Source organism: Arachis hypogaea, chromosome 20, assembly GCF_003086295.3.
Source record: "Arachis hypogaea cultivar Tifrunner chromosome 20, arahy.Tifrunner.gnm2.J5K5, whole genome shotgun sequence".
In the NCBI taxonomy this organism is placed as follows: domain Eukaryota; kingdom Viridiplantae; phylum Streptophyta; class Magnoliopsida; order Fabales; family Fabaceae; genus Arachis; species Arachis hypogaea.
In genome coordinates, this window is record NC_092055.1 from 138,942,558 (window position 1) to 138,956,472 (window position 13,915).

Sequence of the window (13,915 nt, forward strand, 5' to 3'; positions counted from 1 at the left end):
ATATTTGAATTTTTATCTTGGGTGACAGCTATAAGCAAGGTGCCTCCATATTTACCATACAAGTGAGTACCATCAATAGAAATAAGCAGTTTGCAATGCTTGAAAGTCTCAACACGTGATGAAAATGTCCAAAAAATCCGATAAAACATAATACTATCTTCAACACTGCGGTATGGTTGAGTTATAAGTTGAACCCATGTGCCTACATCATAATAACTGTTAGAACATAAGTTCGTTTAATATTGCATATATAACTAAAGACAACATAATGACACATACATGGTAAGTACAACTACATTGCAAATAGCCACCTAGGAAGTTAATTGTATGAATCCTTCCAATCTCCGTATATTCTAGCGATTACCTTCTACTTTGCAAGCCAAACTTTTCTATAGGATGCTTTATAGTTAAAGTGGGTTTTAATAAATCCTTGCAAAACCCTTATGCTAATGGTTAGATCGGCTTTTATAATTAAGAAGATCACTTGAGCTATCATTTTCGAGTCCAACCTTTAATAATGTTGTCTCATTGATGTTTGTATACAAGAATGAGGATCATTGTATTTTCTCACCTTCCATTTTTCCTACATTTAATGATAGAAAATGCGTATGCTCCATTGACAACCCATTTCAAACTAAGTGCACTAAAATGAATACTTCACATGGCCACTCGCTAATATTTTATATCTACAGTCCTCCTAATGATATACATCTTTATTGCCATATGAACTTCCTCTTTATTCTCAAACTGTTACCCAACTACGAACTCATTAATTGGATCATCATTGAGACCTCCCTGATCAATAGACCAATCTTGGTTCATTACATCCAGATTCAACGTGGTAAAGTGAGGGAGATGATCATATGGCTGGAAAATAGCAGGCTGAGTCGGTGCGAGTTAGGAGTTTGTGAAATAGTTTCTCAGCATCCTCCTCCTCATCATCATCATTAGGTATATCAATCGGTTCAACTTCTACCTCCTCACTATTGGATATAGGGTTAATTAGATATAGATTGATCATTGGGCCTCCAACTGCAAAGCTCTCATGGCTTTCAACATCTGCTTGCCACATGTCCTCTGGCAGTATATTCAAATCTTCATGCTTCGACCCATCATTACTGCCTTCAGGTGGCATGTTTTGATCAACCATCAATCTCCTAATGTTTCTTCTCACAATCCTACCTGACTGGGTGTCATAACTATAGTTGTCAAAATCGAACCGATCAAGTTACTGGTTTACTGGTTTATTGGTTTAACCGATAAGTTACTGGTTGAACCGGTTGACTCGATTCCACATAAATATAAAAATATAAAATAGTTAAAAACTTAAAATTAAAATTTGAAATACATATTTTCACTAATATTTAAGAATAATCATGTCTCAAATTCTAAAAATAACTAATATAAAAATAAACATAAAATTTGTCAGTACTACTATAATAATATCTTAATTTTGACACAATAAGAGTAACAAACATATTAGTACATCACATAATTAATTCACAAAGCCTATCATCTAACCATAATATCAGTATATTTTAACACTAGCATTAAAATAAATAACCTTAATCACAACACTAGTGTTGAAATAGATGAAGCAGATTAAAAATGGTACATATTAAAATATAATTAATTCAAAAAATAGAGAATACAAAATTAAATTAAATTAGATATCTATAAAAAAATTTAATTGAATGTTTACTATGTAATTAGTTTTTGTTATATATAATAATAACAAACATCATGGCTGCAACCATGAGGATTCAAGTTCAAACCTTATCCTTATCATTTTGGAAAAAATTTCGGTGTTACCAGACCGGTCCGGTTGGATCAATTTTTGCCAATTCTCATAGATTTTAACTGATTTTTGTCGGTTCTTATCGATTCATATCGGTTTTTATCTTTGAATGGTCCAAAAAGTAAACTGAACCGGTCTAAAATTCGATTCACCGATTTTTTAATCGAACCGGTCGATCCGGTTCGATTTTTACAACTATAGTCATCACTAATGTATGAAAAACTCTCCTCACACAGATCAAGCAGTTAAATAGATAATTCCAAAATATGAATTCTGGAAAAATGATTGTGCCAATTCCTGATTAATTTTGTTCAGCACAACCTATGATGCATGGATACTGACACAGACACGGGATACGATATGACTCGGGACACGCCAACGACACACAAATTTTTAAAAATTACAAGATACGGGGATACGCATATATATAAAATATAAAGTATTTTTTAGATAAATCGTAATGATATTTTAATACTTTATTAATATTAAAATATAAATTTAAATATTTAATTATTTTTAATGTCTTAATTTAATTATACAAATTATTTAAAATATTTTTTGTTTCAATAAAAAATAATATATACTATTTCTGAATTTATTTTAGGAATACATATTAAGAATAAAGTTGGACACGCTCACACACGATGGTATTTATATGTGTCTAAACGTGTCTGAAATTTTATTTTTTATTTTTTATTAAGACACGGTTAGACACGGCAAACACGCGTGTCTGAAATGTGTTGTGTCCGAAATGTGTCAAACACGTGGACATGACAACTTAGCAAAGTGTCTGTGCTTCATAGAGCATAACAAAATTACTAATAAATTGATATTTATTAAAATAATATCATTTATAATAAAAAGTATCATATGCTTCTATTGGATATCTGTAATAAATCTTCTTCACTTGTTTTCTGTGTTGTTGACAGTAGCATGTAAATTAAAACAAGATTACTCAATGTTGCTGGACATCTCACATCTGATTACATGTCAATAAATATAATAAATCTATTATGATCTAATAATATTTTGGTGTTTGCTACGGTACGATGATAAATTCATACGTACCGATACGTTAAAAATATGGACAAATAGTAATAAGCCACGTGAAATTTATTTTCCATATCAGTGCGTACCGATACGTTATAATACGTACCGATTTATTAATGGGTGCACCATTTCCAAGGTAATTAATACCTACGCAAACCTCTAACGGATGCGACGTTTGATTAGACGTAACTGTGAAAACCAAAAGTCACGAAAAGTCACGTCGGTTCCAAATGATCACGTCGGTTCCATCACAAGTCGGCTACGACCCCAAGTAGAATACTCGAACCCAAGTCTTAAAAGAAATTGGGCTCGAGTAGGGGCACTGTTCATACCCCAAGGATAAGGCCCAGGTCCAAACGAAAGGCCCAATCCAAAGGATTGAGCCTCGCCCTATACCGACCTCCTCCCTACGAAGTCGGTTCTTACCACGACTTACCCTAAAGAAGTCGGGGACGAGGATTAGCTGGCAGATAAGCACTCATTCAAATGAGTAACTGCCCCTAAAATCTCTCTACCCACTTTCAGGTGCCATATCTCAACTTCCCTAAGATAAAGGAACGGTTATCCACCTTAAATAGCAGAACTACTCCAACGGTGGTTATGGGTTCGCCATTATAAATACACTGACACTTCTCAGGTATCTCAGAATCCCAATACTCTCTAAACCTGTTTTGCTCCCTTTGCTGACTTTGGCATCGGAGTGTCTTTGCAGGTACCACCCCCATTTTCTCATACTGAAGTTGGACGGGGGCCTTGGATCACAAACCCATTCGGATACTCCCTCATTCAGACGATTGGGCCAGCCAAACTAATCCAACCCATTAATCTCCGGTTACCCATCGTAACCAATGTTCTGAAAACCAAACCGGACCGGCCAATCGGACCGGTTTAACCGCAAACCGATAGTATTAATGATCCGGTCAGGCATATAAAACCGACAATAAAAAAATCGGCAAAAAACCGTTGAACCGGACAAGAACCGGACGGTCAGACCGAACCGGAACCGGGCCGGTTTACACAAAAAGGGAAGCTCCTTCATTTCTTTCTCCCGTTCTCCCTTTCTTTCTTTCAGTCTCAGAAATCACACAAACCCAGCCACAAAACCCTAGCACTGTAAGCCTACACCACCGCCACAAGGAGGGGCATACTGCCGCCGTCCGTCGCACTTAAAGTTCCCCATCCGTCATCTAGCTTCCCTCGTGCTCCAAGTCTTTAACCCCTGTTCGCTGTCACCGATCGCGGTTGCTTCCTCGAGCTCGGCGTCCGTCGTCTTTGTCTGCTCAGCCGCGCTTCCGTCGCCGTTTGTTTGCCGTTCATGTTCGCGTTCGCGTTCGTCTGGAAGCCACGTTGCTCTGCTTCAAACTCTGCGACCAACCCGCGTGCTCCACTCAGCCGTCGAACTGCTCTCTGTTGTCCCCGCCGTGGGTTCCCTAAACCCGCCACCAGACAATACACTCACACAACAGACAACACCAATACTCTTCTGATTTCTACTACAATAAGTAATTATTTGATTTGGCAGTGGTTTGGATTTTTTCATAGACTAAATTAAAGTTACAATAGTTTTGTTCTCTTCTCTATTACATTGAAATTAAGCTTTGGATTCTCTTATTTCGTTTTAATTTTACCGCACTCAACATGTTTGATGAAATGCTTTAACCATATTTCTGATTGTTTTTATAATTTCTAGCTTTTATAATTTCTCTCAGTCAAGGTTAGTGGTCTGAACTCTGAAATTTCAAATTACTCAAATATGCAATTTCTGAAATTAGGGATTTGTGAATCTGAACTCTAAAGTTGGTGATTGATTTCTGATGTTACTGATTCTGTTATAATATGTGCTTTTGTTACTGATTTGTTACTGATTTTGAAATTGAGTTATGGATTTGTTTCTGAAATTGAGTAATGGATTTGTTACTGATTCTGTTCTATGGTCTTATGGATGATTATTGAATTTCTAGCCGTAATTTGGATTATGATTTATTGATTTTAGTTATGGATGAAAGTATTAACAAGAAGCAGTTGCTGATAATGCCTGTTTGAGTAATAATTCGTCTGCCAATCCTCCTAATTCAAATGATTCTGCTAATCCTAATCCACCTAGTTCGAATAATAGTCGGTCACAAGGTTCTTCTAATTTATGGATTTTGATGATTGATAAATCTTCATGTTGGCTTTTAATATTTAGATATTTCTTTTTACTATTTAACTTTTGAGATTGTATTTTGATAAGATCATATGGATTTGATTGATGACACTTTGTTGTTGAATGCTAATTTTTGTTGTTGAATGCCCTGTTTGTTGCTGAATGATAATTTTTGTTGCTGAATGCTGAATGCTGAATGCTGTTGGTAATGGTGTTTTTGCTGCTGAATGTCCTGATGTTTTATTTCTTTGTTTGTTGCTGAATGTTGGTGGCAGAATTTAGATATGGTCATGTTGATAATTTTTTGATTTTCCAATGTGCTCTGGCTAGCCTTTAATTTCATATCTGATTGATCGATTAATTTTCAGATTCTGCTTGAGCGTTTTTTGATCGGAAGACGCGAAGATGGTTCTTGCACAGCTCGGAGGGAGCATCTCGCGTGCTCTCCAGCAGATGAGCAATGCGACGGTGATCGATGAGAAGGTTCTGAAAGAGTGCCTCAACGAGATCACGCGAGCTCTTGTCCAGGCCGATGTTCAATTCAAGCTGGTGTGCGACATGCAGACCAACATCAAGAAGATTGTCAACCTCGAAGATCTCGCCGCTGGTCACGACAAGCGCAAAATCATCCAACAAGCTGTGTTTAAAGAACTATGTAAAATGCTGGATGCTGGGAAGCCTTCTTTCACTCCAAAAAAGGGGAAGCCAAGTGTCGTCATGTTTGTTGGTTTACAAGGATCTGGAAAAACCACAACTTGTACAAAGTATGCGTATTATCATCAGAAGAAGGGCTGGAAGCCAGCACTTGTATGTGCAGATACATTCAGAGCTGGTGCATTTGATCAATTGAAACAAAATGCCACTAAAGCTAAGATCCCTTTCTATGGAAGTTACATGGAGTCAGATCCTGTGAAAATTGCTGTGGACGGTGTAGAAAGATTCAAAAAAGAAAAGTGTGATCTCATAATCGTTGATACCAGTGGACGGCACAAACAAGAAGCTGCTCTTTTTGAAGAAATGCGTCAAGTTTCAGAAGCAACGAAACCAGATCTTGTCATATTTGTTATGGATAGCAGTATTGGTCAGGCTGCTTTTGATCAGGCTCAAGCGTTTAAGCAGAGTGTTGCAGTTGGAGCTGTAATTGTTACTAAAATGGATGGCCATGCAAAGGGTGGTGGTGCTCTTAGTGCTGTTGCGGCAACAAAGAGTCCTGTCATATTCATTGGAACGGGAGAACACATGGATGAGTTTGAAGTTTTTGATGTTAAACCTTTTGTAAGCCGACTGTTAGGCATGGGTGATTGGTCTGGGTTTATGGACAAAATTCATGAAGTCGTTCCTATGGATCAACAGCCAGAACTGCTTCAAAAGCTGTCTGAAGGAAACTTCACCTTGAGGATTATGTATGAGCAGTTCCAAAAGATACTTAAAATGGGCCCTATCAGCCAGGTGTTTTCCATGCTTCCAGGATTTAGTGCTGAATTAATGCCAAAAGGCCGTGAGAAAGAAAGCCAGGCAAAAATTAAGCGTTACATGACAATGATGGATTCAATGACAAATGAAGAGTTGGACAGTTCAAACCCAAAGATCATGAATGAATCTCGGATAATGCGAATTGCTCGGGGCGCTGGTCGTCAAGTAAGGGAAGTAATGGAGATGTTGGAAGAATACAAGCGTCTTGCAAAAATCTGGAGCAAAATGAAAGGGCTTAAATTCCCAAAGAAGGGTGACATGAGTGCCCTATCTCGAAATATGAATGCCCAACAAATGGGCAAAGTCCTCCCTTCTCAGATGCTGCAGCAAATAGGTGGCATGGGCGGGCTACAGAACTTGATGAAGCAGATGGGATCTGCAAAAGACATGATGGGAATGTTTGGTGATGGCAATTAGTTTAATGAACCTGGCCTTATGCTCTGTTTAGTGGATTTCTGAATGTGGATTGAAATTAAATTGTTGATTTTGTGTTGTTAAAACTCTTCTGCTGCTCTTTTTAATTTCTGAGGAAATGGTGACTGCTCAGATCGAAGGTCGGTGCACATTGCTAGTGCTTGTTCTTCTTTTTTTGTGCTCTGTTCAGAAGTGAGAACTAAGGGTTTAGGATTTTACTACTGTTCTTATTTTTAATTACTACTGTAAATGCTAATTTTTGAACAACTTGTCAACACCTTCCAACATTGGCTAATTTTTTTTTTTAATAAGAAATTGACACATTCATTCTTTTGCTTACCACAACAATATCATACAATTTTCCTAATTGCTATCATAGTGATGTATGTTATGCTTGATATATGAAAATAAAATAATTGATTTATTTGATGTTATTACTATCATACTTTGTGAGTTGTACGTGACACTATAAAATAAATTAAAACAGTGCCCTTTTAATTTTTTACCCTCCTGATTTTGATTATATGGTTTTCCAAAAAAATGAAACACAGAAAATATATGGAATTAAGTAGATGGATGATTTTGGACTTAACCACTCAACTTTAGTTAGTGGAACCCAAAAAAATGATATGTCATGCATAAAAATATGGTGCGTGTGTGGAAATTAGTGAATCAAGAGCATTTATTATTATTATTATTTTAAAAAGGGTTCTAAGCAGAAACAAGAAGGAAAACTATATTATGAGGTGGGGAAAAAATAAATTTATCTTGAATAAAAATAACTTGTTTATTTAATATTTATTAAATGTTGTTAAAATTAATGAATAATAAATAAAACAAATTTTTGTTTTTTTTTTTCTAACATTATCGGTCGATAAATATCCGAATATTTATTTTCTTATATTGCATCATCCACTTAACCAAAAAAATAATAAAAAAAAGAAGCTTATATCAAATTCAGAAGTATGGCAATATAATCATAAAAAATATAGTTGAGACTTGAGAGGAATAAAATGCTTTTTTTTTCCCAGCACTTGTTGTGTGAGGTATATGGTTTATGTAGTGGACTAAATGGTCAACAATATCATTAGACAGATTAGGACTCACCTTTCTTTTCCTGTCTTTTGATTGTTATCAAATTAAAGGTGTTTGTATATACACCAAGAGATCACTTATTAGTTATTATCAGTATATTTCTTTCATTTGACCAATCAATTTGTACTTGTATAATACTTGTGCTGTACTATATAATACATTATAGTTTGGTCAATAGGACATAATCAACCTAATTTCACACCTAGCTATTTGCCATTTTAATAATATTTATATATAAAAATTAATTTGATTCTATTTCCCTCATTTTCTTTTGGTCAAGTTGATCATTATTATTGTTGGCTTAGTAGTGCATGCAACTGGCAAATGGTTTATATAAGGCTAACTCATATACATGTCAACGCGCCCCTAATAATATATATTAATTTAATTTAATTTAATTTCTTTTTATTTTTTCACGGTATTCTCCAATCTGACAGGTCAAAGACTAATCTGTGGTAGATCTGAGCTCCATTTAAGAGTCTACTAATGAATTTCTGCATGCACAATGTGAAATTCGAACCCCCAACACTTACTTAAACGGACTAATGAACTAAATACTCGACTAACCCAAGTTGGTTTAATTTAATTTCTTTTAATCGGAATAAACTATACCCACCAGAAGATATATTTTTATTATTGGAAAAGAATTCAATTCAAATTAAAAATTTTAAATAGGCCTTGGTTAGTAAGTTTTTATAATCTTTAATTTTATAACTATGGTTCGAATTTTTGAGAATACTATTAAGTAAGATGATTTATCACTTGAATCAATTATGTATTGATTATATTGTTATTTTTTTAAAAAAAATTATTATGTACACACCAAAAATTAATAATTATTATGTATTTATATATATATATATTTTGTTTAATTTATTTTTAATATGTGTTGTATTTTAATATATATTATATATAAATGATTGATTTAATAACTAATTTTTAATGTACATATAGCATAATTACTTTCTTCTAGTCTATAATTAAAAATATATGATCTTACTATAGAGATATAATAATTCATATATTTTTCTTCTATACCAGTTTAAGATTTTGATAAATAATATCATGAGATAATATTAAAATTAAAATCTAGAATTTGATTAATCTTTGTTAATTAAAAAAAAAGTATGAAATAAATTAAAAAAAGAAAAAAGACTATATATACAAAATTCGTGCAAATAATAATAATAATAATAATATAGAGTCCTACTTTCTAATAATTACCACTATTTTATGTTATTGGTGGTAACTGGTAAGCATGCTTGAATTATCCATGTTTCTTGTTTTATCCTAATGGTAGCTCAACCCATACATAATCCATGTTTATTTTATTAAGAGTTGTGGTTTAACTAAAGTGGATAACTTGATGAAAAGTTCAACTCAACTTGGCAACAACAAGTCAGTATAATTTTAAAGGTTTTTGCTACGGTACGATGATAAATTCATATGTACTGATACGTTAAAAATATGGACAAATAGTAATAAACCACGTGGAATTTATTTTCCACATCAGTATTTAATTTTTTCTTTTTTAAATATATATTATATCACCACTTTTACTAATACACCCCTTTTAATTAAATAAAAATATTTTTTAATTTAATTTTATAAAAAATCTTAAACATTCTTACTTTATTTGATTAGATAAAAATATCTTTTTAAATTAATCAAATTTTAGAATTCAATTAATCCTAATTTTATAATTTCAAATAATTTAAACAACAAAACAAAAACATATTAAAAAAAAATCAAAAATCAATTGTTCTTCATCTTTTCCAATTCTCCTAATCATTCGTGTCCCTCTCTAAAACAAAACAAAACATATCAATAAAACTAAAAATCAATCGTTCTTCATCTTTTCCAATTCCCCTAATATCATTCGCCCCCTTCTGAAGCAAACAGTAAATGTCCCAAACCAAAACGGCAAAAGTCTCCGACGAAATTTTCAAACCGGACTCATTCATTTGATCAAACAGCTGCAAGGCATCATCCTCCATTGTGCTATTGGTATAACCGCGCAACATCAAGTGCCAAGAATCCATATTCCTGTTGGGCATATGATCAAACACCCTTCGTGCATCAGTCATGCTCTTGCAGTTTCCATACATTTCAATGACCTTGTTCAAATTGAGATCACTCCTGCAAGTTGATTGCAGAAAATAATTGTGTGCCTTCTTGGCATCCTCAAGGATCTTGGATTTGCCACAAAAATCAAAGAGCAAATGAAAGCAAGAAGCATCGGCTTTCACCCCTTTCTCCATCAACTCAATTGCTTCCTTAACCCTCCCCTCTTGGCACACACGTCTCAAATCAACAATTGAAGGGGCCGGCGAAGGAGGAGGAGGAGGAGAAGGAGAAGGAAGAACTACGGGAACGTGAGCTTGCCCTGGTAGAGAACCTTGTGGGTTGAACTAGTTAGGGTTTTGAAATTGGGAAGGTTGTGGATAGCCTTAATTCCTAGGGTTCTATTGGTTAGGGTTATCTTGGTTCGGATTGTTCCATTGATTTTGGTAATGGGGTGGCTAGAAGTTCTGATTTTGGTAATGAGACTTTTTATAAAATTAAATTAAAAATATATTTTTATTTTTATTTAATTAAAATGGGTGTATTAGTAAAAGTGGTGATATAATATATATTTAAAATAAACAAAATTAAATACTGATATGGAAAATAAATTTCATGTGGCTTGTTACTATTTGTCCATATTTTTAACGTATCGATACGTATGAATTTATCATCGTACCGTAGCAAACACCTAATATTTTTCCATCGTAATGAATTGTTAGTCATTGAGATATTTTACGAATAAAAAAATTAAGAGGTGAAATAGGTAAAGAAAATGAATTTATATATAGTGTGGTGCGAATGAATTCAACTCACATTTGTATTTATATCTGTTATAGTTTTCTAATGTCTAAGTGAACTAAGAGAATCGAAATGTAGTTCACTCAATGACTAGACAAATTGAGGTTGCAGCATGTAGTTTGCCTAATGTCTAAGTTAACTGAGTAAAATGTGATGCAATTCGTCTAAATATTAGACAAACGGTAGCAGAAAAAAAAATTGAATAATTAGTATTAAAAGTCAGTTTAATTTTCTTTAGAAAATCATATTTTTAATTTATTCTAAAAAAATTCTGTGATATATAGACACACATATATATACAGGTGTGTGTATGTTTGTAGAAGATAAAAAAATATTAACAATTTTTTTTTTGTAGTAGGGATGTAGTAGTCATTGTTTAGATTGTTATTCGGCATAGCTTATCATCTCTTTCGTTTGTTTTGTTTTTTACTTTATTTGTCTTCTTTTTGTTAAAAAGAGTTGTCTTCCATGTGATTATTTTAATTTTTAACTATCCTTTTCTTTTAGTTTAACTATCAATTATACATAAATGAGATTTTTTTTTTATTATCCCTTTTGTGAACACTTTATTGTACCCTTACCTCTAATATGATGTTCTTAAAGTAAACTATTTATTGTTTAGATGTATTTAACAAAGAAATGAATGTAATTCGATATTATTCGGCTTATTTCCTTTTTTAGATTTATTAAGGTCATATTTTTTATATTTTTTAATGTTTTTTAGTTTTATTTTTTAAATTAAAAAGTATTTTTCTATTTTAAAAATTATTACTTTAATTTTAGTAATATGTTTTAAAATGTTGTCTAAACTTATATAGTTATCATAGGTATCGTAATAATAGTCATCATAACATGCATATATATTCTAATATGATTATGTTATGATAGTGTTGCTAAAATTAAAGATAAAAAAATATTACTTTAATTTTAGCAACATTTTTTAAAATTTCAAAGTTACATAGCTATAGTAATATAGTTATACTAAAATTACATAAATATATAATCAGTTTTTATATTTTATGTAGAAATTAAAAAAGAACAAAAGATCATTTTCAAGAGTTAGAACTTACAAAGTGAACAAAGAATGTACAGAAACTGAGGACCCAATATGAAGTGATAACAGCTAAGAGGGTTAAATGAAACTGAAGGAACTCAAGGAAGGGACACAACAACAGTTACATTTGTTGTAGTGTTTCTTAGCACTAATAAATTTGTCTGTATTATTTCCCTTTGTCTCTTCTTGTACAAAGGCCACCCTACTTTTGCTGTGGCCACTCTCGGACAAAAGTTGCCCTGTGCGAGAAGGCATTTGCAATTCACACGTGGCATGATATATTGTAATTGAAAATTTGTAGGGGTGGTAATGGGTAGGATAGGGTAGGGTTTGAACCCAATCCTAATTCTACCCGCACTCAATTTACAGGTATCCAACCCTACCTACGGATTGACAAAAATGGAGGCCACTAGATTGTTAAAAATTGTATTTATATCTTATTAAATGAGAAATATGTTTTATAAAAATAAATGAGCAAAATTTATAAATTTATAAATATGGTTCAGTGACCAAGAAGTTTTTGTACATGCTTAAGGTTCTTGGTTCAACTCCCATATGTAACATTTTTAATCATATATAACACATATTATGGAAGGTGCGGATTAGACGGGTAGGGTTGAGACTCAACCCGCACCCTATCCGCTTCGCACCCAACCCTACCAGCATCGGATCGGATTTGCAACCCTACCCGACCGAGTTGGATCGAGTTGGGTACCCGCAGATAGAGTCCATGCTGCCAGGCCTAAAAACTTGATAAATTTTTGAAGTCTGGCACACAATGCAACTCCCTCTAGTTTTAGCAAGGCTCTCAATTAGACCACTTACTTCTATTAATCAAGATATTGAGACATTACTTCTGTTAATCAAGATATTGAGACATAATACTTTATATTAAACATAAGTCTTTGTCTTTTAGTTTTTGTCTTCCATTCTTTTTTCCACTCCTTACCTTAAAATTTGGGTAGTTTAAAAGTTAAACATCATTAAAAACCTGATAAATAGAAGATAGGTTTTTAGAACTTTTTTATAAAAATAAACTGGTTAAACATGATTCGGTTATTTTAATTGATGAAAATGAAACTCATTTAATATCTCACTTTATCGACTTAACTTAAAGTTAAATCCTTAACTTTAAGGTTATGGGGTAAAAATAACCTTGAGATTATGATTTTTTTACCCCTTCTACCCAATTTGTTTTGTTGGCTCCTCAAGCTTATGATGTAGCAAAAAAGAGATCAAGGTCAGTTTCAAAATGGCCCCCCCTTTTTTTTTTTTGAAATTTTAACTCGTTGTCATTCAAGAAAGACGAGAAGAGTTTAAGATAGTAAACATTTTCTAGAATTTGGCTTAAATTAAAATTCATAGCTATTAATAGAACTACAATATATATTCTATATTTCTTATTAACATGAGCCTATTATTTATTTATTTTTTATTTTTATCAATATAATTCCAATGTTTCTCCTCAATTCGACATTATATGCCAATAGAGGTGACAAACAAGGCAAAAATCGCCAAATCAAACTATTTAACCAACTAAAAAATACAGAACAGGCTAAACACTTAAAATCACCACGAAAAAAGACACATCTAACTCGAACCATTTGACCTGCAGATTTTGGTGAGACAAATTTGGCAAGAACAATAGACACTGTAACTATATTATATTTTCTTTAAGGATTAATGGGTAGCCCAACCCAATGTTCCAGTTTCTAAAATACCCCTAATATTGTAGCTTCCGTATTTTTAAATGTTTTTTTTTTAAATAAAAAAAAAATTGTTATTTTTCTAAACAAGATTTTTGAACTTTAATTCTTCAAATACAAAATTTTTTGGGCATTTAGACAAGTTTACCGGATTTTTTAAAATATACGTTTTTAATCTATGTCATCGTCTCCAAAAGAGTATATATATCTACAAAAAGTATATAAGAGTACATAAAAATACACCAATAATAAGCATGACTTCTTCAAGCATTTTTTTTAAGGATTCCGCTAGGGAGACAATAGACTATTGAGTT

At 32.8% G+C, this 13,915-nt stretch overlaps 1 pseudogene; it reads left to right on the top strand.

Moving 5' to 3' along the window:
• The first annotated feature begins 3,878 nt into the window (after positions 1-3,878).
• Positions 3,879-7,220, top strand: LOC112782495 (signal recognition particle subunit SRP54 2 pseudogene; annotated as a pseudogene).
• Positions 7,221-13,915: the final 6,695 nt, after the last annotated feature.